At 55.8% G+C, this 23734-nt stretch overlaps 2 long non-coding RNA genes across 3 annotated transcripts in view; both read left to right on the top strand.

Moving 5' to 3' along the window:
• The window catches only part of LOC135284140 (uncharacterized), a 43838-nt gene that overhangs the window by 12042 nt on the left and 8062 nt on the right, over positions 1-23734 (top strand). For both annotated transcript variants that reach the window (XR_010349628.1, XR_010349627.1), the window contains exon 3: positions 21846-21980. This is a non-coding gene — a long non-coding RNA (uncharacterized LOC135284140). The remainder of the gene's footprint in view (positions 1-21845; positions 21981-23734) is intronic.
• LOC135284278 (uncharacterized) lies at positions 2404-4005 on the top strand. Its single transcript, XR_010349707.1, has 3 exons — positions 2404-3466; positions 3509-3661; positions 3704-4005. It is a non-coding gene; the product is annotated as an uncharacterized LOC135284278 (long non-coding RNA).

Consider the following 23734-nt stretch of genomic DNA (forward strand, 5'->3'; position numbering starts at 1 on the left):
AGGAAAAGCTCTGGGACAGAATTTGCCCCATGCAGGGAGATTTCCTCCTTCTGAGGAAAGGGCAGGATCAGATTTGGGAATGCTCTGAAGCAATAAAGGATGCAGGGAAAGCTCTGGGACAGAATTTGTCCCACGCAGGGAGATCTCCTCCTTCTGTCTCCATGAAATCTGTGGAAAGATGGAATCCTGGGAGTCCTGCTGGCCCTTGGCTCCATCGTGGGACTGTGACTCAGCCGAGTCCCTGGGGAAGCAGCCACTTGTTTTTCCCACCTCCAACATCCTTCCCAGGAGCTGCTGCCCTCATCCTGCTGTCCCCAGCCCCTGCAGGAGTCGGGGAGGTGCATTCCCACATCCCCCAGGGCTGGTGGCTCTGCTCTGTGTGCCAGGCTCTGCTCTGGCATCATGTGCTGCAGATTGGGAAACCGGGATAGGAAATATCCCGGGATGGGGAGGGGGCAAGGGCAGGAGCAGGGACCAGTGGGGTTTAAAGGGTGAGGGAATTGTGGGGTCCCACTCTGCTGGCAGGGATGAGCCCAGCTCCTCCCTCCTCTTTTTCCCAGGATGAGCCCAGCTCTTCCCTCTTCTTTTTCATGGGATGAGCCCAGCTCTTCCCTCTTCTTTTTGCAGGGATAACCGGAGCTCTTCCCTCCTCTTTTTGCAGGGGTAACCCCAGCTCTTCCCTCTTCTTTTTGCAGGGATAACCCCAGCTCTTCCCTCCTCTTGTTGCAGTGATAACCGGAGCTCTTCCCTCCTCTTTTTGCAGGGATAACCCCAGCTCTTGGCTCTTTTTGCAGGGGGCACCTGTGGGATAAAAGAGCTCACGTGGGGTGGTAGGGAATGCTCCTCTGGGAAGTTTTGGGAGGATGTGGAGTGTTTATCCCACCTCCCCTGCAAGTGATGGCTCCAAATCCCCTCCCAGCTGCTCCTGCCCTGCCAGATCCTTGGTGCTGTGCTCGGGATGCTGTTCTGGGATCAGCTCTGGAATCCTCTCTGGAACCAGTTTGTTGGGAGTCTGGTGCTCTCCTGGGAATGCTGAGCTCGGGCTCTGTGACTCAGCCTCAATTTCTTCATCCCATAAACAACCACGGGGGCTCTGGCTGTTCTCACGCTTTTCCTCCCTCTTTTCCAAGGATTTTGGAATCCCCTGGGGCTGGAAACCCCTGTGACCAGGCAGGTGGAGGGTGCTTGTGTCCTTTTCCTTGATCCAGGGGGGCAACTGAGCCAGTGAGGGGTGAAATAACCAATCCAAAATCACATGGGAATGGTGGGATCTGATGGGTTTGGATCCTTGGCTCTGGGAATGGCTGAGCTGAGCTCTGGGGAAAGGCATCCCAAGGAAAAGGGGCTGCAGGAGCTGAGTTTGGGGAGCAATTCCGTGCTCAGCTGCTTCCAGGCTTTTCCCAGGGCAGGCTCTGAGCAGCTCCAGGCTGATATTCCTTTGGGATAAGAGAGATTATCCCATTTTTGCAGCAGGCACACAGGGATTAGGGCTGGGATTTCCTAAAGCCTCCTGCTTAAGGAGAATGGGAATTGCAAGTCCCTGAGTTCCTCAGGAGCCCCTGTGTAAAATTCCTGGCTGGGATGGAATATTGAGCTCGGGATCTGTCACATCCAGTGCATCCCAGCTCCCCAGGGGAAAACCACAGTGGCTGAAAATCCCTTAAAATTTTAAAATGCAGTAACTTCAAAATGAAGTAACTTCAAAATTAAATAACTTCGACTTTAAAACTAAATAAATTTAAGTAACTTTAAAATTAAAATTTTAAAATGAAAACTCTCTTCCTTCCTCTGGGAGTTTTCCCTTGAGTCATTCCCTTCTTATTTTTTCTTATTTTTTCCTGATGTTTTCCCCCCTGTGGGTGGGAGAGACTTGGGAGCAGCTGTGGGATGGGGGTGATAAGCAAATCTTGGAAAACAAAGTTCAGGCAAATCCATGGGCAGGTGGAGAGCAGCTTCCTCTGGGTGGGGACACATCTGGGAGGGGAAGGAGCAGCTCTGGATTTGGGGGATTTTGCAGGGCACCTACACAGGGGAGGCACTTCTTGTTCTCTTGGAGCTGTTGTTCAGCTCTTCTCTGCAGGTTGGAATTTTGTGGGTGCTGCTTTTGCATTCCCTGGGGAAAATAAATGCCCCTTTTCCGTGGTGAAATGCCCCTTTTCCATGGGCAAAAAAAATGCCCCTTGGGGAAAATAAATGCCCCTTTTCCTTGCAGAAATGCCCCTTTTCCATGGGGGAAATAAATGCCCCTTTTTCATGGGATAATGCCCCTTTTCCTTGGGGAAAATGCCCCTTTTCCATGGGCAAAAAAATGCCCCTTGGGGAAAACAAATGCCCCTTTTCCATGGGGGAAATAAATGCCCCTTTTCCTTGGGGGTAATGCCCCTTTTCCTTGGGGGTAATGCCCCTTTTCCTTGGGGAAAATGCCCCTTTTCATGGGAAAATGCCCCTTTTCCCTGGCAGGAGCGTTGGATGATGCTTTCCACATCTGCTCTGTGGTCAGCTGCCCCAAGCTGGATGAAGGATGGGAGCTCTGTGTGCAGCTTTGTCACAGAGCTAGCCCAGAGCCAGCTTTTGGGCCAGGGCTGTTTTGCCAGGCTGTGGGGCCGGGGCTTCCCAGCTGTGCCAGGCCGGGCTGAGGATGGGAATGCTCCAAGTTGCAACGTCTGAGGTGGGAGAATTTGGCATTTTAGAGCTTTTTGGGGCTGGCTGAGAGGCAGCAGCTGGTGTTGGATAGTTGGGAATAGCTCCCAGTTTATCCAGTTAAAAATCCCAAGGGGCTGGAGCAGAAGGTGGGAGCTGCTGGGGCTTTTCCTGCTCGGGCACTGGGGTAAAGCTGGAGCATTCTGTGCTGAGGGGTTTTGGTGTCTTTTGCAAAACTTGGGGAAGGAGCTCCATGATGACCTCCCCTGCTTGGCTGGGACTTCTCTGGGTGCTCCTAAACCCAAATCCAAAACTCCCCTGGATCCTCCTAAACCCAAATCCCAGAACTCCTCAGGATGCTCCTAAACCCAGCTGTCTCCAAATCCCAAACTCCTCTGGATGCTCCTAAACCAAACTGTTTCCAAATCCCAAAACTCCTCTAGATAATCCTAAACCTGGCTGTCTCCAAATCCCAGAACTCTGCAAGCTCCTAAACCCAGCATCTCCAAATCCAGATCTCCTTTGGATGCTCCTAAGCCCATCTGTCTCCCAAAACTCCCCAGGATGCTCCTAAACCCAGCTGTCTCCAAACCCCAAAAGTTCCAGGAGGATTTGGCAGGGTGGGAGGTGCTGGATTTGCAGGACAGCAGGGTTGGGAAGCCTTTGCTGTGTTCCTCAGCTCCAGACCTGCTCCCTCAGGTTTTTTGTGCTCCAGGGTTCCTTGGGCAGGTGAGGATGGGGTGTGGATTTTGTGTTCCAGTGTTCTTTGGGCATGTGAGGATGAGGTTTTTTGTGCTCCAGGGCTCCTTGCCCAGGTGAGGATGAGGTTTTTTTGTGCTCCAGGGTTCTTTGGGCAGGTGAGGATCAGGTTTTTTGCACTCCAGGGTTTTTGGGGCAGGTGAGGATGAGGTTTTTTGCACTCCAGGGTTTTTGGGGCAGGTGAGGATGAGGTTTTTTGTGCTCCAGGGCTCCTTGGGCAGGTGAGGATGAGGTTTTTTGTGCTCCAGGGTTCCTTGGGCAGGTGAGGATGAGGTTTTTTGTGCTCCAGGGTTCCTTGGGGCAGGTGAGGATGGGGGGTGGATTTTGTGTTCAAGGGTTCTTTGGGCAGGTGAGGATGAGGTTTTTTGTGCTCCAGGGTTTTTGGGGCAGGTGAGGATGAGGTTTTTTGTGCTCCAGGTTTCCTTGCCCAGGTGTTTTGCCTCTCCGCGGGAGGCCGGGCTCGTAAAGCGGCGCTCCGAGAGGATTAAGGGGTAATCAGGGTTATAAACAACTGCCGGGCTCTTTAACACCTCCCCGATGTGCTCCCTGCCCTTCCCGGCGCATTCCTGGCCCTGGGATGCGCCCTGGGATGGAGCTGCTGGCCGGGCTCCCCAAACCCCTCCGGGGGATGGGGACAGGGACAGGGGGCTCTGCTGGGGCTGTGCCCCCCGTGCCCTGCTCTGACCTGCGGCTGGGGGAGAGCCGGCAGAGGTTCAGGGGATCAGCAAACCCCTCACAGGGTGAGGAGGGGCTTGGGGAGCCAGCTCTGCAGCCCTCAGGGCGGTGTAGAAGCAGCCCCTGCTCCAGCCGGGAATTCCCATCTCCCGGGAGAAGGGAGCTGCTCACACGACAAGGGGAAGCATCCTGGGATTGGGGCTTGTGGTGTTTGGGATGCTGTGTGAGCCCTTCCTGCAGGCTGGGCAGAGCCCACGGGGACATTCCCTGGCTGGAATTTGGGAATGGTCTGAGCTCTTCATGCTGGGAACTGAGCAGATCCTCCAAGGACATTCCCTGGCTGGAATTTGGGATGTGGTGTGAGCTTTTCTTGCAGGGAGCTGAGCAAATCCCACTATGACATTCTTTGGCTGGAATTTGGGATCTGGTGTGAGCCCTTCTGAGCAGAGCCCCGGCGACATTCCCTGGCTGGAATTTGGGAATGGTGTGAGCCCTTCTGAGCAGATCCTCCAAGGACATTCCCTAGCTGGAATTCGGGAATGGTGTGAGCCCTTCTGAGCAGATCCCACAGGAACATTCCCTGGCTGGAATTTGGGAATGGTGTGAGCCCTTCTGAGCAGATCCTCCAAGGACATTCCCTGGCTGGAATTTGGGAATGGTGTGAGCCCTTCTGAGCAGATCCTCCAAGGACATTCCCTAGCTGGAATTTGGGAATGGTGTGAGCCCTTCTGAGCAGATCCCACAGGAACATTCCCTGGCTGGAATTTGGGAATGGTGTGAGCTCTTCCCTCAGGCTGAGCAGATCCCACAGGAACGTTCTCTGGCTGGAATTTGGGATGTGGTGGGAGTTTTTCCTGCAGGGAAATGAGCAGATACCCCAGGGACATTCCCTGGCTGGAATTTGGGGATGGTCTGAGCCCTTCTGAGCAGATCCCACAGGAACATTCCCTGGCTGTTTACCCATTGCTTTTCCAGCTCCGTTTCATCTCCCGTTGTGGAATTCCCCTGCAGTTCCCACCTCCCCTCGGCTGCCCCTTCCCACGAGGATCGGGGTAATTAAACATTGGGGTAATTAAACACTGGGGTAATTAAACATTGTCCGGGCAGGGCACGGAGCGACCCTGCTGTTTGCCCAGGAGATAAGGGATGGCAGATAAGGGGTGTTTGCTGCCAGCCCAAGGACAGGGCCAGCCCCTGCCAGGCAGGACAGGTCCCCTGGCCCTGGGGTGACACCTGTGGTGGCATCTGGCGGGGCTGGCACTGCTCTTCCCATGGGCACGGCTGGCACCTGGAGCTTGAAAGAGAAACAGGAGGAGCCACCTCTGCCTTTGGGATGTGCTGGGCTGGGGTTAAATTCCCACTGGGGTTAAATTCCCACTGGGGTTAAAATCCCACTGTTGTTAAATTCCCACTGTGCTGTGTCCTCAGGGAGTTTGGCCAAGGAAAGGTCTGGTCCCAAATGGAGCTTCCTTGCTGTTTTTCCCGGATTTTGCTGTCCCCACAGCCACATCCTTCCCTCAGGAATGCTGCTGGGGCTCTCCTTGCTGAAGTGTCACCCCTAAATCCCTCAGGATGGGGCAGTGCCAGCCCAGCCCAGTTCCTCCCGCTCCCAACGGATGGATGCCAGGGAATAACAAATTCCCAAGGTCTCTGTGAAGCCCCAAGCCCATCCTGCCGGGTTTTCCCCCGGTCCGTGCCAGGTTTGAGGCGAGATGAAAGGGCCCTGCCCCACCTGGGGCACACCTGGAGCACAGCTGTCACCTCCCGGCCCTTTATGGCCCTTTGTGGTGCCGCGGCTGATAAGGGCTCACCTGGGGGTGCGGCTGCTTGATAAGGACTCACCTGAGGGAAGCTGGAGGCTGGGCTCGGTCCCTTCCCTGTCCCCAGGCAGCTCCTGGCTCTGCTCTGACCTCGGGAGCATCACCTGCAGGCAGGAGCAGCCCCAAGGAGTGAGGGCTGGAATCCCCGCAGGTCCGAGCTCCAGGAGGGGCGGTTTCCTTTGCCTGAGGGATTTTTGGGATGCTCTGGGGCGATGAAGCCCTGTGTCAGTGTGGGATTTAATCCTTATTTCAGGCTGTGTGTGAGAGCTGCCTTTGGCAAGGCAGCAGCGCGTTGTCTGTGGGAAGCTCAGGAGGAAGAAAACTCCCAAATTGGGATTTCTGGATCCCCTTTAATTTCAGGGATCAGGAGCCCAGGGGCTGCCTTTCTCCAAGCTGCCACGAGCGGGTTATAAATTCAGATTGCTGCTGCCAGAGCTCTGGATGCTGTCCTGGCCTCACCTCCCCACAATCCAGGGAATAAAGTGCTCCCCTTGGCTAAGGACAGGAGTGTGAGCAGGAAAATCCCTGAAATCCATCCCAGCCGGGCCCTGCTCTGCTCCCTCTGGATGGGCTTGGTGAGAGCAGCCAGAGCTGGGACCTCTCCTGGCTCTGGGGAGATGGTTTTGCTTAAAATTTGAGATTTTGGGCTCTGCAACCTCGTTTTTCTGTTTTATTGAGCAACTCTGCAGCTTTTCTGTTTGCAAATTGAGTTTGATAACACAGACCCAAAGTCTGGAGAGGCAGGAAGGAAAATAAAAAAGGGATAGAATCAGAATTTTGTCTGTGGTCAAATCTGGGGATTTATTTCACTTGGAATAATCCTGATTTTCGGAGTCTGAGTGATCCAATTACCACGAGCTGGTGCCATCCTGCAGTGCCTGGGGAATCCTGCCATTGATGTGGGGTTAGCCTGGAGATCTCTCATTAAGATTAGCTTAACTCAGAGCTGCTTCTGCTGAACTTGGCAGCACAGGAGCTTCCCTGTCCTGCAGCCAGAGTCGTTGGGAAGGACTTTTGGGGTTTTGGGGTCCAGCAGAGTGGCTGCAGCCTCTCCCCCATCCCAAAAAGCTCCTGTTGGAGCTGCCTCAGCAGTGAGGGATCCAGCCTAGTCCTGGCCTTCCTCCCCAGCTTTTGGGAGGTTTTCCCAGTGTTCCTTTGCAGCAGCCCGTCCTGTCTGGGGCTGTTTGAGAGGATTAAAGCCCCGAGTGCTGCCAGCCCGGCTCCCCTCGTTCCTGGGGGCACGGAGCTGCTGTGCCCAGCCCACGTGAGCAGCCTGGCTGGCACTGCCAGCTCCCAGCAGCTCCTGGGGGACAAATCCTGGATTAGCAGAGCTAGGGCTGCCAGTGGAGCCCTGCTAATTAGGTTTATGTAACCGGGCTCCCTAATCGGGGAGGGCTGCACTGCTTAATTGGGAAGCACGCCGGGGGCTGGGCTGGGCTGCTGCAAATTCCCAAAAAAGTCCTTAAAAATAGCAGTGCAGAGAGTTGGTGATGGCAGGGTGGAGGATCCAGCTGGTTTCCACTCGTGGCTGGGACGGGAGCTGTCGGAGCATCCCAGAATATCCCGGGGCTCACAAGGTGCATCTGACTCCTGGTGTTCTGCAGGACATCCCAAAGGATCCCAGCTTTTGCCTCTGGAGCAGGGCTGAGGCTCCCAGGAGCTGTCTGCACCAGGAGGGATTGGGCTGATCCAGTGCCTACCCCGTGCCAGAAGGGTTTGTTCCCCCAGGAGTGAGCTCTGGGTTTTCCCAGGCCCAGATGTGGGCAGATTTTATGGGAATTCTGTTTCCTGCTCAAAAAAAAAAAAACCCAGGAAAAATGACTGGAGCAGCCAAAGGCTGGAACATCCTGGGTTAAATCCCTGCAGCAGTGGGGTCTGCTTGGGAATTTTCCCTCCCCAGCTGCTGTTCCCCTTCTGCCTGCGAGGGAGGTGGCACAAAGGGACAGGGAGGGAGGTGGCACAGAGGGTCATTGTTGGCTCTGTGGTGCCAGGGGAAGCTGCTGGCCCTGGCACAGCTCTGGGGGATCCCAGGGAGAGGCTGAGCTGCTCCTCCTGCACAGGGGGATGGAGGTTGGGATCAGCCAGTCCCACCTGGCCTGGGACACTTCCAGTCCCAGCTGTGCCAGGTCTCACCTCCCCCAAATCTGGGGAGGGATTTCTGTGGGATCCAGGGCCCTCCTGAGCCTCAGCCTCCCTCTCCATGGCATTCCCATCCTTGGGGCCTGCCCTGGGGGATGCAGCACCCCAAAATGACAGTCCCTGTGGCAGTGACATCCCAGAGGGGGCTGTTCCTGCAGGACAGGCTTTTCCTGCCCATCCCACCCTCTGATCCCTGCTTGTCCAGCCCACCACCGATGGTGCTGCCGAGCTTTGATCTGCTCCCAGTGATTAAATTCCTATCATCTGGACTGACAGCTTAATATTCCTTAATATTCCTCAGCCCGGCCGTGCTAAATTAGTTGTGTCTGTCTTGCCAAAGCTGCAGAAATCTTTCTGACAGCTCCAGGCACTCGATACATTTTTTTCTCCTTTTTTTCTCGTTTTTTTTGCCTTTTTCTCAGTGTACAGTAGGAGTTGTCTTTGCTCTGTTGAGGGAATCTTTCCTGAGTTTCCCACAAGCTGCATCCAGTGCTGCTGGAGTTGCTCAGTGCCTGTGGAGTGGGAACAGCTGCCCTGGAGTGTGGGATTGGGATCTGCACGGGACCAGGCTGGAGCTTCCGTAAAAAACATCATCTCCTCATGTTTTTGGAATGATTTCCTCTCTAAGTCTTGGGTGAGGTTGAATTGTTCCTGTTTTGTAACTGAAGGCCTCGGGCTTTTGGGATTCCTTGGAGCAGCTGATCCCTTTTTTGCCCCTATTGGATCTCAGCTGTTTCGGGGTGAGATGTGGCACTTTGGGGGCTCCTGAACCAGAGGAGGAGGAACAGATTTTGGTGAGGACCTTTTGGCAGCAAATCCATCCCAGATCTTCTGCCAGGACTGGGCCAGCTTGTCCTTTCCTCTCCCCACAAACAGGCAGCACCTTTGGGGTGACAGCAGAGGGGAAGTGACCCCAGATCCACCTTGACCCAGCCAGCCAGGAGAAAGTGCTGTGCTCTCCTTGCCAAGAGCTTAAAGAAGGGGAAAAGCCCCCCCATTAGCAGCACCTTTGCTAATTGCCACACGGAGAGGCAGGAATTCCGAGGCAGGGTTAATCTCCGGCAGGATTAGCTGAGCATGCGGCGTCTTGTCAGATGTGGGAGCAGGGCCGGGGCTGTAATTTTTCCAGACAAGGGGGAGGTTCCTGCTGGAGCCCAGCCCTGCCACACGCTGCCCCAGTGACCCACTGAGGGCTGGGCTGCTGCAAATTCCCAAAAAAAAGTCCTTAAAAATAGCAGTTGGTGATGGCAGGGTGGAGGATCCCACTGGTTTCCACTCGTGGCTGGGACAGGAGGTGCTGGAGCATCCCAGAATATCCCGGGTTGGATGGGGCTCACAAGGTGCATCTGACTACTGGTGTTCTGCAGGACATCCCAAAGGATCCCAGCTTTTCCCTTTGGAGCAGGGCTGAGGCTCCCTGGCTTCCAGGGATCCCTGTGTGCTCCAGGAGGGGAAGCAGTGCCATCCCCATCCCATTATCCCATCCCCATCCCATGCCATCCCATTATCCCATCCCATAATCCCATCCCAGTGCTGACCAGCAGCCACCAGCTCTGTGTGGGAATTCTTTATTTCCCCAGAGAATTCCTCATCCAGGAGCTGGGGCTGCTGGAATCTCCTGGTTTTTGGAGGAGGAGGTGGCTGCAGCATCCTGGGATCCCCGGGAGGAGCTTCCTGCATCCAGGCTTTGGGAGGTGCTGCTTTTGGCAGCTCTGAGGAGCCCAGCCTGGCTTTGGCAGGGCCTGAGCACACGGAGTTAATTAGTGGCTGTTAATTGCGCTGGGAGGTTGGGAATTGGACACGTTTAGAATTCAAAGTTGCTGTTTCCAAGTGTGGCAGCTCTGGTGAAACTCCTGTTCAGCACTGGGAAAGGGGAACACCGTGTTTTGCTCAGGGAAGAAGCAGCATTTTGTAGCTTTGGTTCCTTCCCTTCCCTCCTGAGTTTGTTTGGAGTTTGCCATGATCTGCTCCATCTTTGCTCCCCACTGACAACATGCAAGCCCCGGGCTGGGGATGAAGCAGGGATGCAAATCCACAAATGGTGTGGAGTCAGGCCCAGCCTGGCATCCCAGGAACCCCAACCCTCAGGGCTCTGCTGGGAGGCTCCCGCGGGGAGGAGAGGATGTTTTCCATCACCTGACACCTCTCCAGCCTTGCATTGCAGCTGGGACAGGCAGAGCTTTCCTGGTATCGCAGCGTTATGGCATGGCTTGGCTTGGAAAGGACCTGAAATCCCATCTGGGCCATGGATCCATGCCACTGCCCCAGGCTGGCCTGGGGACACTGCAGGGATCCAGGGACAGCCACAGCTGCTCTTGGGATTCTCTTCCAGGGCCATCCCACCCTCCCAGGCAGGAATTGCTCCCCATATCCCACCCAGCCCTGCCCTCTGGCAGTGGGAAGCCATTCCCTGTGTGCTGCCAGCCTTGTTGGCCCTGGGCACAGGGACCAGGGTTGTTCCCAGGGCTCTGGCACAGCCCTGCCTCTCCAGCTGCTCCGTGCTTCTGCTTCCCCTGGGTTTTAGAGGCTCCCTGCAGGGGCTCTGAGCCCTCCCTGGAGCTCTCCCCTCTCCAGGTGAACATTCCCAGTCTCCAGAGCTGCTCCGTCCCTTGCAGCATCTCCGTGGCCCTGGGACTTCCTTAGCATTTAATTGTAATTATTTACTGCTGCTGCCAGTGCATCCCTGAGCTGACAAGGCTGGGAGAGGCTGGAATGGCTCAGGCCTGTCCAGGTGTGCCCTGGGGACACTGAGGGGACACTGAGGGGACACTGAGGGGACACTTCTGCTGCTGGGCCTTCCCACCTGAGCCTGACCTAACTGGGGGGAGTTTCTGTGCCTGCAAGAGGTTAAAACTTTGCCCCTGTGTTTACTTTCTTGGCTGCCTGAGTGCATAAAAAGCTGTCAGCACCTCAGGTGGGGATTTATTTGGGCATTAAAAAGGGCCCGGGGCGGGCGGATGCAGACACTCGGCAGCTCCCTGGAAAATGTGCCTGCAGCACAAACCCAGCCTCTGCACATAGCTCACCCTTTAATAAGTGCATTTAATTAAAGTCATATAACTTTTTTTTTATTATTATTATTAAAAAGGAGGGAGAGGAGGGGAGGGATAATAAAAAAAATAAAAAAAGAAGTGGGGCCTGCTGAGCTGCAAGCAAAGGTTGGGATACAGAGAGGGGGTTTAGAGTGTGGGTTTAATGGAAAAGTCATCAACAATATGTTGTGTTGCTCCTTATTTCCCAGCCTTGCTTGGGCTTGGGGAGAGAATTTGAAGAGATCTCTGAATTTCCAGGCTGCCTTTTCCCCCCCTCCCCATCCTCTTCGCCGCTGTTGAAATTTTGCAAATTATGAATTTTTCCAAAGCCAGTTGCCAAAGGCTGTTGCTCTTGGATGGAGCTGCTGTTGCTTTCTGTGCTTGTTTAACCTTTTCTTTCTTTTCCTTGGATCTGGGGGAATCCTGCAGCCCCCACGTTTGTCGTGAGCACCTCGAGGGCTGCACTGCAGCTCCTGTGGGGAGGAGAACGAGCTTTGGGAGGGGGCTGTGGGGTGGGTGAGGTGTTGGGATCCTTTATCTGTGTGCTGATCCCTGCTGGGCCTGGGGGAGCAGGTGGCTCCCCACGAGGTCCTAGTGGCCACCATGAGGTGCTGCTCATTCCTGGGGCCCTGCCTTGCCCTTGATCAAATGCTTAAGCCAGGTTTAATTCTCCATGCAGGACAGGTTGGGGCTGTTTCATCCCTAAAAGTGTCCAAGGCCAGGCTGGATGGGGCTTGGAGCACCCTGGGATGGTGGAGGTGTCCCTGCCCGTGGCACTGGGGGGATTTAAGGTCTCTCCCATGCCAAACCTTTCCATGTTCCCATAAAATGCAGTTTTTCCAGGTTTTGGTGCTGCTGGTTTATTTCTGCTGCTGCCTCTGGCTCTCTGAAGATTGGGATTTTTTTTCCTGGAGGTTAAATCAGGTGGATTTGAAACCTGAGGAAGGGGTGTGGACACTGATGGATGCTGTCCTTGGCTCTGGAGGAGGAGCAGGAGCTTTGTGAGGTCTTGGTGGCCTTTTCCAAAAACACCCTGTCCATGGCAAGGATGGATTTCCCCCACGGCAATAAACCAGGGATTCAGTGGGTGCAGGAATCAGGGAGTGCCTCCTGGAGCACCACGGGGGGCTGGGATGCTCTCAGGGGTGCTATCTTTCCCACTGGGTGATAAAAGCAGCTGGGAGATGCTTTGTGCCTCCCCTTGGTGGTGGGAAGGGCTGGGGAGCGTGTCCCTTGGCCCTGGGGCTGCAGGGACAGGGGCCAGGGCTCCCTCCTGGTGGCCAGGAGGTCCCTGCAGGGGCAGGGGGAGCGTGGATGGCATTCCCTGGGGAGCAGGATGTGGCATTGGGGTTGATGTTCAGTGCTCTGCAGTGCTCAGCCCACACTGCTCCATCAGATTTCCTGTGGCTGGGAGCTCCACAGTGGCCTCAGTTGGAAATCCCACCGTGGTGAGGGGATTTCCAGCCCTGCTCCCCACTGGGACAGCAGATCCCATTGTCTGGGATCCCATCATTGCCCCATAAGGTGATGGTGCTCTTACCATGAAAGGTCTCCCTGAGGCTGCCTGGCCCTCAGTTCCCTCAGTAAGGAGTTTTTTAAGTTGTGTTTGCTCCACATGGAGGTGGCAGCTCCTCCAGTCCCTGAGGTGCCTCCCCTGGCTGGCACCAGTTCCCAGCTTATTGTTTTTGGGTTCCCCCAGACGAAGGAAGGAATGATGAATCTGTGTTCTCAGAAGGCTGATTTATTATTTTATGATCTATGTTATATTAAAGAATGCTAAACTATACCAAAGAATACAGAAAGGACACTTACAGAATGCTGAAAAGATAATAATGAAAACTGGTGACTCTCTCCAGAGTCTGACACAGCCTGGCCCTGATTGGCCAAAGAGTGAAAACAACTCCCAGCAGAACCCAATGGAACAATCACCTGTGGGTGAACAATCTCCAACCACATTCCAAAGGAGCAAAACACAGGAGAAGCAAATGAGAGAAGAATTGTTTTCCTTTTCCTCTGAGGCTTCTCAGCTTCCCAGGAGAGACATCCTGGGCAAAGGGATTTTTCAGAGAATGTGAATGTGGCATCAGCCCTGTGGCCACTCAAAGCAGGCAGTGGTGGTCACGTCTGCTCCTCAGGCAGCCCCCAGAGCTCATCCCAAACCCAAAGCCAGGTCACATGAACCCTTGTTTTCCTCCTCTCCCTCCTGCAGCCTGCTGTGTTCCTGGGTGTTTCCCGTGGCTGAACCTGCTCTAAGGGAGCCTCACACTCCTCTGGGTAATCCTGGGTGAGCAGGGCCTGGCTGCAGCCTCTCATTTAACCTGTGTTCCCCTTCCCTTTCATTCCCTGTGCCCTGGCATCCTGACTGGGAGTGCTGTGGGCAGCACACGGTGCCCTTGGCAGGGTGCTCGGGGCAGAGCTGTGGCAGTGCCAGCGGGGATTTACCCCTGGAATTCCAAAGGCTCTCCCTTCCCTGCTTGCTCTGTTTTCCTCCTGGCAGAGGGGACAAATTTCCTTCTGCACGGAGCTGAATGCATTCAGCCTCTCCATGAAGTGTCCCTTTTGTCTGCCTCTCTCCAGTTGGGACCCGAGGTGCAGGAGCAGGAATTGTCCCCCTGAGCTGCAGAGGTGCCTGGGAGAGCTGGGAATGGGGATGTGCATCCCCCCAGCTCCCCCTGATCTCCCACTCCCACTGATTGCCCTGAGCAGCCAAATGAGCTTGGCAGGCCACATGCCAAACCTTCCTGGCCCCCTTGGGAGCCAAACCCAGCTCTCTGTGCCCATGGGATGAGGATGAGGATGGTGTCTGGGACAGCCCTGATGCTCCTCAGCACTGCAGCTCCTCCCTGCCAGCGAAGAAATTGTGGATATCCATCCCTGGAATGTCCCAGGCCAGGCTGGACGGGGCTTGGGGCAGACTGGGGTAGTGGAAGGTGTCCCTGGCATGGCAGGGTGGATTGGGATGGGCTTGTCCTGCTCCGAGGGAGGGCTTTTCCCACCTAGCCGAGCAGCAGGATGGGACAGCAGGAGCTGTCATTCCCAGGTTGCTCCTGGAACGCTTGCAGAGCCCTCCTGCCGTGGCTGCTGAGGGGATTAGCAGTGTTTTACAGGCTCTCCTTCCCAAATCCCTGCCCTGCTCCCAGCTCTGACCATCCCATCCCTGCGCTCCCAGCTGCATCCTTGTTGGGATCACGCTGCTGCTCCTACTTTTCCTAATTTTCCTCCTGGAGAGGACGAGGTTTCCCTCAGGAGTTGGGAATCCACTCCACACACATCTGAGCCACGTGTGCTTCTCCAGGCATCTCATGGAATGCTGCTTTTGGCATTCCCAATTTATTCATTTCCCCGAGGGGACTCGCTGGGGACAAGCATTGCTGGGGAGGCTGTGCTGCCTTTTCCAGGCGTGCGGGGTGTGGGGTGGGAGATGGGATCTGCGGGATGTGGGAGGGCTCCGCGCGGCCCTGCAGGTACGGACACGCAGCTGGGCCCAGCGAGCTTGCAGATGTTCCTGGAATTCCCAAGCCGGATCCCAACAGGATGTGTCTGCCGGGGGAGGGAGGGCGCTTGCCAGGAGTCTGACATCAGGGCAGGATCGTTCTCTGCCTTCCCCGCGGCTCTGGGAATCCCGGGCTGGGAGAGCACTGCTGGAATGGCTGCGGGATGGGCCCAGGGCAGCGGCAGATCCCAGCTCAGCATCCCCAGAGCCCATCCCAGCCCCACCACCTCTCCAAATTCCCTTCTCTTATCCCTGCATGGCTTCTCCCGTGGTTTCCAGGCTTATTTTCCGGGGCAGCAGTAGATCCCAGCTCAGCATCCCCTGGGGCTTGTCTCCAGCCCCACCATCTCTCCAAATTCCCTTCTCTTATCCGTGCACGGCTCCTCCTGTGGTTTCCAGGCTGTTTTCCCAGGAAAATCAGCTGTGCTCATGCAAACAGGTCAGCATTGTCCCAGAACCCTTCTGCTCTTATCATTCCCATGGTCCCTAAATCCTTGTGGCTGCCCTGCTGTGGTGTCCATGCCTGCACCCCGTTCCAAGGGGTTTTTTGTGGATTATCCACACTGCTGAGCGTGGGATGGATTTCATCCCTGCAGGTGATGCTCTGGCTCATCCCTGCTCCCTTGGCCAGGACCAAATTCATCAGAAAGCCAAGTGCAGGAATGGGGAATGCCATGGATGGGCACAGGGAAGTGTCCCTGCAGGGATCACTGTGGGCACAGGGAAGTGTCCACACATGGGTCACTCTGGGCACAGGGAAGTGTCCCTGCACTCCCAAGACTTTTCCTGAGCTCCTCAGGGAGCACATACGAGGTCCCTGCCAGGAATCCAACATCTGCACAATTCCTTGGCAGGAAATGTTAAAATCCCTGTGAGTTCCCTGAGGTGAGGAGGGAAAGGGCCTGGATCTGCAGATCCATCCCTGCTGTGTCCCTGGAGCAGGGCTGAAGTGCCTCAGCCTGAGGGACAGGGGACAGTGACACCTCTGGGTGATTTCTGCCTTCTGGCAGGGAGTTGTCCTACACCTCCTGTGCCTGAGGGTGACAAATCCTGTTGGAATCAGCAGCTCAGGGCACAGGGGGGGCTCCAGCAGGGATGGGAGGTGGCTTTGCCACGGTGAGGCCACAGGACACAGGGCTGGGTGTTCTGCATGGACTGCTCCCTGTTTTCCTGCTGCCCAGAGCCCAGAGCTGGAATTCCCAGGCAGGAATGGGGCTGTCCCTGCTCTTCCCAGCAAACAGGACCTGGGGCTGTCACCTGCCCCCCCTCTGGGTGTGAGCATGGCACCCTGGGCTCCGTGTGCCGAGTTCCTGGCATTTCTGGGATGCTGTGGGATGCCAGGAGCTCAGCCAGGCTCTTCCCAGCAGCTGCAGCATCTCTCAGACCCCCCGTGCTCCAGCACTGAGGCTTTGGGCCAGAAGGGGCTCCTGGGTGTTGCAGAGCAGATGTTCCAACACCACAAACGTCCCCTCCGTCCTCTCCAACTTCCTGCCTGGATCAGGGGCTCCCGAGGCTCCAGATGGAAAAAGCAGCTTGGGGCTGTTGTTATCTTGGAATCCAAAATTCCCTGGCTCCCAGAGCAGTTTGGGAGAGGAGGATGTTCTTCCTTGGCTGATGCCACGGGGGATCTGGGACAACCATCCTGCTCCTGCTCCTGGTTTGTGCCAGGGGAAATATTCCTTCCCAGAACAAAAATAAAGGGGAAAAGTGGCTGGACAGAAAGTGCTGAGGGAGCAGCAGGAGCAGGGAATCACTGCAGCAGCTGATTAATTAATTAATTGGTGAATTATTATTGCTGTCATGCAGGGGATGAGGTGAAGCCTCAGGAGAGCTCTGCTTGTGGGAACTGGGGAGGAGCAGATCCAACATTCCAGCCTGGATGAGAGTCACGGGTGAGCAATGGCCTCCACAGCCTGGCTGGATTTAGGGAAATCCTCTGGATTTGGTCACTCCCCCGTGCCTCAGTTTCCCCATTTGTGTGACACGGACAGTGATGTAAAGCAGAAAATGGAGGTGGAGTTTTACCCTGGTGCAGCTGAAAATCTGGGAGTTCAGTGGCAGTGGAGGAAGGTGCAAAGGAATAAAATGCTGGAGTGAACATTTGGGAAGGAACCAAACCTGGGGTGAGAGGGAAGGGTCTGCTGAGGACTTCTGCAGCACTAATTAACGGGGACAGTAAAAACCTGAGGGGTTTTGCCACCCCTGGGCTGTTCCCAGCAGTTCCTGGATGCTCTCCCTCACCCTGGCTGGTGGGACCCCTGGCTGGGCTGACCAGGACATCCCAGCACACCAGTGGCAGCTCCGTGTCCCCACTGTGGCTGCAGGGGACACAATTCCTCCATTTCCCCCAGTCCACCCCTGGGGGCAGAGGGGAGGGGAGACCCCCAGGAGGTTTTGGGACCCCTCTGCCCCCAAGGCACCCCTGGTGGGGTGACAGAGCTGTTTGGGCTGTCCCCCCTGTGCTGGCCAGCCGGGAGAGAAGGGACAGTGTCCCCTTTGTCCCTGTGCTGGCCTGGGGCGGGGTGTGAGCAGGGAATGTCCCCCTGCAGGGAAAACCCTGCCCCACAGGAGCTGTGCCTTCCTGAGCTGCCTCTCCTGCCTGCCCAGCCCCCTGGCCGGGCTCTGGGGCACTCTGAGCTGCAGTGGCCCCAGCTGGGGTTTGGTGGCCACAGGGAACTGGAGCCTCACTGTTCCCGGCTCCTTTGAAGGGTTTGTGGCTGCCCACAAGGACCTGCCTGTGGCATCCTCTGGCTGCTCATTTGGGGACCACCAGCGAGCTCAGGGCTGGGGCTGTGGCCACCTTTTGATATCAAAAGCTATCTCAAAGGCAAATATTGAGAAATATTTGGGTGGAGGGAGCTGGGCTGGGATTTTGGAGTGCTGGGAGCCCCCGGCTGCAGCCAGGGAGAAATGCTTGGTGTATTCCTGTGGGTGGCACAGGTTATTAATTTGGGGGGCTGGAGCCCCTGGCTGGCTCTGGGAGACCACCAGAGCTTGGACAGAGCAGCTCGGGTTCATCCTCCTCCTCCCTTCATCCTTAAATACCACCCTGCAGAGTGCAGGGAAAAAATAAATCCACTTCAAACAGCCCAGTTTGGTGGTGCCTGCAGCACTATTTATATTTTTATTGCTCCTCTGGGTTTTATGGAAGAACGTTTTTCATGGAAACTTCGGTGTGGGGTGGGTTCATGCAGCCACCATCCTCAGAGAGCAATTCTGGAGCTGGGGGGTGGACAGATCCCAGGGGATCCCAAATCCAGGTGATCCAAGTTCCATTCAGAGCTAGTTTGGTTCTCAGGCTGTGCTGGAGGTTCTGAGTTTGGTTGGAGGAGTTCTTCCCTCCTGGAAGTCCCACAGTATCCCAGGAAAATGCATTTCTGAGGGTGAAATAAGTGAAGTGTCCAGACCAGACCCAATTCCTGCCCAGCAGGTTTTTGCCTGTCGTTTTTCGGGAGGGAAGGTGGATTTTGGGGTTGCTCCAGGGCTAAGCCCAGCTCCTGCTGGCACCCTCTGCTCTCCCATTCCCCACAGAAAACCATCCCAATCTCCCAACTTCCCAGTGGAAGGTGTTTCATGGGAGGCTCCCGTTGCCAAACAGCCTGGAGATGTTTTCCTTCCTCTTCCAGCAGGAGCACTCAGGTGTTCCCTGGATCTCTGTGGGATGCTGGGCTCTGATCTGGTGTGGGATTTAAACCTTTGTCACAGCAATGGCCTTGCACAAACCCCTGGCTGGTGCCAGGTGACTTCCAGCAGCTCCCAAAGCTCCTCCTCCGGATTTTTCCCAGCCTTTCAGGAGAAATGGCCATAAAATTGTGACTTTTGGGGACAAACCACCTGGTTCTTCACTTCCTCAGCACCCTGAGCCACACTCAGGGCCACATTTGTGTTTTCATGTTCATCTTCCACCCCTCCCCACATCCATCACCCCCTGTGGCATCTCCGCTGCTCCCATCCCGTAAAAACCCACCCAGAGGTTTTTGGGGTGGGAATTTCTTCCCTCCCAGCTCCAAACCAGCCCTGCTGTGAAGCTGGGACACCTCCTGGCACGGGGAGGGGTGGGCAGAGCCCCGAGGCTGGCCCTGCTCCTGGATCCTTGGGCTGAGAGCACACGGAGCAGCTCCAGGCTGTTTGTCTTGGAGATTAAATCTGGAGAGCCTCCGGTCTCCAGGTCCGTGCTGGGAAAAGAGGGGCAGGAGGGAGGGAAGGGAGAACACACCTTTAACCCTCTGGAGGCTGGAAAGGCAGTGGATGGAGGGCAGGAGCAGGGAGAGGGGGAAAGGAGGGGGGAAATGGGGCTGGGCAGTCCCTTGGGAAGGAATTGTGGCGCCTGCTCGGGAAGCTGGGGCAGGAATCCTTTCCCTGCTCCTTGTGCACAGTGGAGCATCCCGTGGGGAGCAGGGATGCTGCAGCCAGGATTGTTCATCCTGGGAATGCTGAGCATGCAACCCTGGGATGGCTTGGCTTGGGAAGGTCCTTGAAGCCCATCCAGGGACACCTGCCACTGTCCCAGGCTGCTCCAGGCTGGCTTTGGGCACTTCCAGGGTTCCAGGGCAGCCACAGCTTCTCTGGGAATTCTATTCCAGGGCTTTCCCCCCTTCCCAGGAAAGAAGTTTTTCCTCATAACATCCCAGCCCTGCTGTGTCAGTTTGGACCCCTCCTCAGCCCTGCTGCAGGGTCAGTGTGTGAGACCCTAATCCTGCACTTCTCTGCCTCGGGGCTTTCCCTGCAGCTCTTTAGTGCCCATTCCAGGGCTGGATCCCCCCTGCATCCCAGCCCTGGCTCTCCTGCCTCCCCAGAGGTGTGAGGGACACGGGGACATCTCCACCTGCCTGTCCTGGACCCCCAGGTGGCTCAGCCTCCTCCTCCTCCTCCTCCTCCTGAGGCTGCTGCTGGGCTTTGCCTTTAAATCGCCTTTGGGTGCCGAGCCTGGGGCAGGCAGGAGGGAGAGAGGGAGGGAGGGAGAGCATCTCCTGTGCTCCAGTGTTCCCAAACACTTCAGCCGTGCACGGAGTGTTCCCAAGAGCCCAGGGCTGCCTTTGCCGGGATGTTTATCCATTGGGATGGTGCCTGTGAGCCTCTGGCACTTCCAGGCCAGGTAGGCTGTGTTTATCCTGGGCTGGAGCTGGGGCTCAGCCAGGGCTCGGCTCCTCTGAGATAGAGAGGATTTCAAAAAGCCCTGATTGTGAGGAGCCAAACCCACGGCAAACGCAGCCCCCAGCAGCTGGACCAGGCTGAACTGGTGGAACTGGGCCAGAGGGAGCTGGGGGAGCACCCCCTCCTCTGCCAGGGCAGGTGGGATCTGAGAGGGATGGTTTCACTGGAATGCTTTGGGCTGGAATGGCTGCCTGCTCCATTTTCCTCCTTTATTTTTGTTGTGTTTAACCTTCAGTGGGGTTGGGATCTCTCTCCCAGATGATCCCAGTTTGGGACTGGGGACACTTGTAGGAGCCCCCAAAGCTGGGAAACCAGAGGGGCTGTTCCCAACACGGCTCCTTCAGAGAGTCCTTCCCTGGGCATCCCAGTGCTGGGACTGGGTTGGACTGGGTGAACTGGGCTGGACTGGATGAACTGGGCTGCACTGGGTGAACTGGGGTGCACTGGATCATCTGGGCTGCAGTGGCTGAATTGGGTTGCACTGGGTGAACTGGGCTGCAGTGGCTGAACTGGTGTGTACTGGATCATCTGGGCTGCGCTGGGTGAGTTGTATAAAGAATGCTAAAGTTCTGGGATGTTCTGCCCAGGGAGGTGGTGCAGTCACCACCCCTGGGTGTGTTTAACAAAGCCTGGATGTGGCACTGGGGGCCAGGGCTTGGTTGTGCTGGGGCTGGGTTGGACTCAATGCTCTTGAAGGTCTCTTCCAACCCAGTGATTCTGGGAATTCTGTGATTCTGTGAACTGGCCTGGACTGGGTGAACTGGGCTGCCCATGGATCTCCATCCCGAGTTCTCACCATCCTCTCTGTCCATTCCAGAGCTCTCCAGCTGCTTGAGCACCCCTTGGATGTGGAGCCTCCCTGTCCTCCAGCTCCTGTGTCCAGCCCGTCGGGCTCCGGGCTTGGTGCAGCAGCCTGGGCTGGGCACAGCCCTCTGATTTAATCCCAGAGGAACAATTTAATTCAGGGAGATGCAAATCTCATCCACTGGGAGTTCTCCTTGCAGGCCCTGGGCACTGCCCGAGGGAGAAGAGGAGAGTGGAGGGAGGAAGGCTGGGCACTGCTGGGCTCTTTCCCCTGTGCTCCAGCACTGGACAGGTCTCCTCCTTGGGATTCCCCTCCCAAATCCCAAATCCCACTTCCCATTGAAGTTTTATGGCTTCAACCATAAACCAGCACAGCCAGGAGGAAGCAGGGAGCAGGGGACTGGGTGTAGCTTGGAAAAATCAGGTTTTGTGCCTGCAGCCCTTTTGTTATCCCATGAAAATATCTCCCTTGGAATCTTGCTTTGCTGTAGAGTGGTTTTGTTGTGGGAATGCTGGGAGCAGGGAGCTGGGAGGTGTTGGGAAAGGGGACAAGCAGGGATGGGGACAGAGGATGCAGCAGGATCCAGCAGGGATGCAGCTGCAGACAACCTTCCCCCTGCTCAGATCCCAGGGATGCTGTTGGGAATGAGCTCCCTGGACATGGCAGGACCCCCTCAAATCCCTGCCCTGCAGGAAACCCCCAGGCTCCAGCAGGGAGAGCCCATTAAAAGGGAATGGGCCAATCAATAAATCAAGGGCAGCTGGAAAATGAAGCCAGGGCGCTGGGAGAGGAGTTTTGCTTTTTTCCAGGTTTTTTTTTTTTTCCCCTCAATTAAAGCAAACAAAGCTCCCAGTGCAGGCGGGTGCTGAGCTCGGGGTGCCGGGGAAATGAGCTCGGTAAATTACAGCTGGGTGTGTGGAGGTGCTGAAAAGGGATCAGCTGTTCCCCAGTTCTGCAGGAAGCTGGGATTTTCTCCCAGAATCCATCTCCAGGTGGATCTTACACGGATGTCAGGGAGGGGAAGGAGACACTTGCGAAGATTGTGCTGAAGCGATTGGGAATGATCCCAAAGATCTGTTGAGATTGGGTGACAAATCCTTGGCTTCATCCCTGTCCTTAGCAGTGTTTTATCCTCGTTCTATCCATGTTTCACCCATTTTATCCATATTTTAGCAGTGTTTTATCCTCGTTCTATCCATGTTTCATCCATGTTTCACCCATTTTATCCATATTTTAGCAGTGTTTTAGCCATGTTTGATCCCAGTTTTCTGTTCCACTCAAAGGGAAGTCATTTACAAGGAATCCCTTTCTCAATTCCCCACATTTAGGCCTCCCCAGCCGTTCCTGGCTCAAGCCCTGCCCTGCTCGATGCTCCTGGAGGGTTTTTGGTGCCACTCTCCAGTTTGGGGCACCCAAAAGGGACAGAGCCCCAAATCCACTCCCCTCTGAACACCAAATTCCAGGTGAGTCCTGAATTTTCCCACTTTTCCCCAGCCCCTCACCCTGACCCCAGGGCCCTTCTGCAGCTGAGAGGGAATTTTGCCTCTTGATCCAGCAGAGAATTCCGGGTGGGAATCAAGCAGAGTTTTGCCGTGCTAATTTCCCTCTGCTGGGTTCTGTCATTATTTTTTTATAGGGATGGGTGTGTTCCCAGCTTTGCTGCCATGCCAGGGTGGGAGAGGTGCCTTGGCACACGTGGCTTTGCTCTGTGCTTTGGGAATTCTCTGGGCATGCGGATGGAGGTGCCCAAGGGTTGCAGTTTTTGCATCCCCCAATCCTGAGCCTCCGAAATTCCTCCTTTAAGGAGCAAACCCTGGAGCATCCCGGGGCTCACAGGGAGTGACAGCACTTGGAAGAGGAGATTCCTGCCCTTGGGAAGCACGGCTGGGTCGTGCCAGGGCAGGTTTGGCTGCTCTTGGGTGAGTCCCACCAGCACCTCCAGGACCAGCAGCTCCCGTGGCACTGGGAAGGCAGTGCTGGTGCTGATGGGCCTCACCATGACCTGCTGGGGAGATATCTCCCTTCCCTCGGGGATATCAGATCCTTTGGGATAAGAAGATAAAGATTGTGGTGGCTGGGAGCTCTGCAGGGAGGCAGGATCCCGTCAGGCTCTGCTCACACTGCATCCAGCTCTGCCTCAGCTCCTTCCAGGGATTTCACTCCCTCATTTTCCATGGAAAGGAGGAAGGGAGAGAGGGGAGAAGTGGGGGGAACGGAGAATTAATCAGCTTAGGGTCAGCACAGGAAAAAACACTGCTTAAATGGGTAATCCCCGGGCTGAAATCAGCTCAGAGCTGCGGAATCAATGCGCAGCCGGATGGGTTTTGCTCCTTCCCTCCCTCCTTCCCACTCCAAGGACAGGGGGTGGGGACAGGCCGGGACTCCAGCGTGGCTTTTGCACCCTTGCTTGGTGTCACTCCCTGATCCAGAGCTTTCCAGAGAGCACCTTGCCCCAGATGTGTGGGTTTGGGGCACCCCCAGGCCGTGGGGAGCAGAGCTGGTCCCTGGGATGGGATCCTGTGGGATGCACAGCCAAAGCCATCCCCTCCCTGGGGACAAACACGGGGGGTTTGCAGCTCTTCCCACCCTGGGAGCAGTTCATTGTGCCCTGGAATGGGAGACAGGTGTGGGAGTGAGGAGGGGAAAATCCTTTTTATCCTGGGGATCCAATCCTTGCTCAGCTCTGGGGTGCGGGAAGTGCCTCAGAGCATCCCTGTGATGTCTTGGGAGGCTGAGCTGGAACAGAGGCTGGACAGAGCTAAGGAATAAAGCAGGGATTGATTCAAAGGATCTCCTCCATGGATCCACCTCGGGCAGCACAAGAGCCCAGCCAGGGCTGCACCCAAGATGAACCCAAATGGTCCCAAAATGCACGAGCGCTGCCGGGGTCTCTCCCTGGGATCAGCTCTGCTCCATGTGCACATTGCAGTTCAGTGTCCAGTTCCAGCTGCAGCCCATCCAGTCCCATCCTGCTTGTTTTTCTCTCTGCAGCCCACGGGGTTTGTGCTCTTGGGCTGAGATTTGGATCATTTGTCCTTGGTGCCCAGCTGGAGCAGGAATTGTTTTGTGTCCCTGCTCTGTGCAGAGAGCTCAGCATCCCCTGATGTGAGCCCAGAGCCACACACTGAAGCAGCACAGGTTTTGAAAAATAGAAAAGAGGCATCACCTCCCTGCAGGAAATGGAGATCTCCTGTAGGTGAGGAGGGGGCAGAGCCCT

This window comes from Passer domesticus, chromosome 20 (assembly GCF_036417665.1).
Source record: "Passer domesticus isolate bPasDom1 chromosome 20, bPasDom1.hap1, whole genome shotgun sequence".
NCBI lineage: Eukaryota > Metazoa > Chordata > Aves > Passeriformes > Passeridae > Passer > Passer domesticus.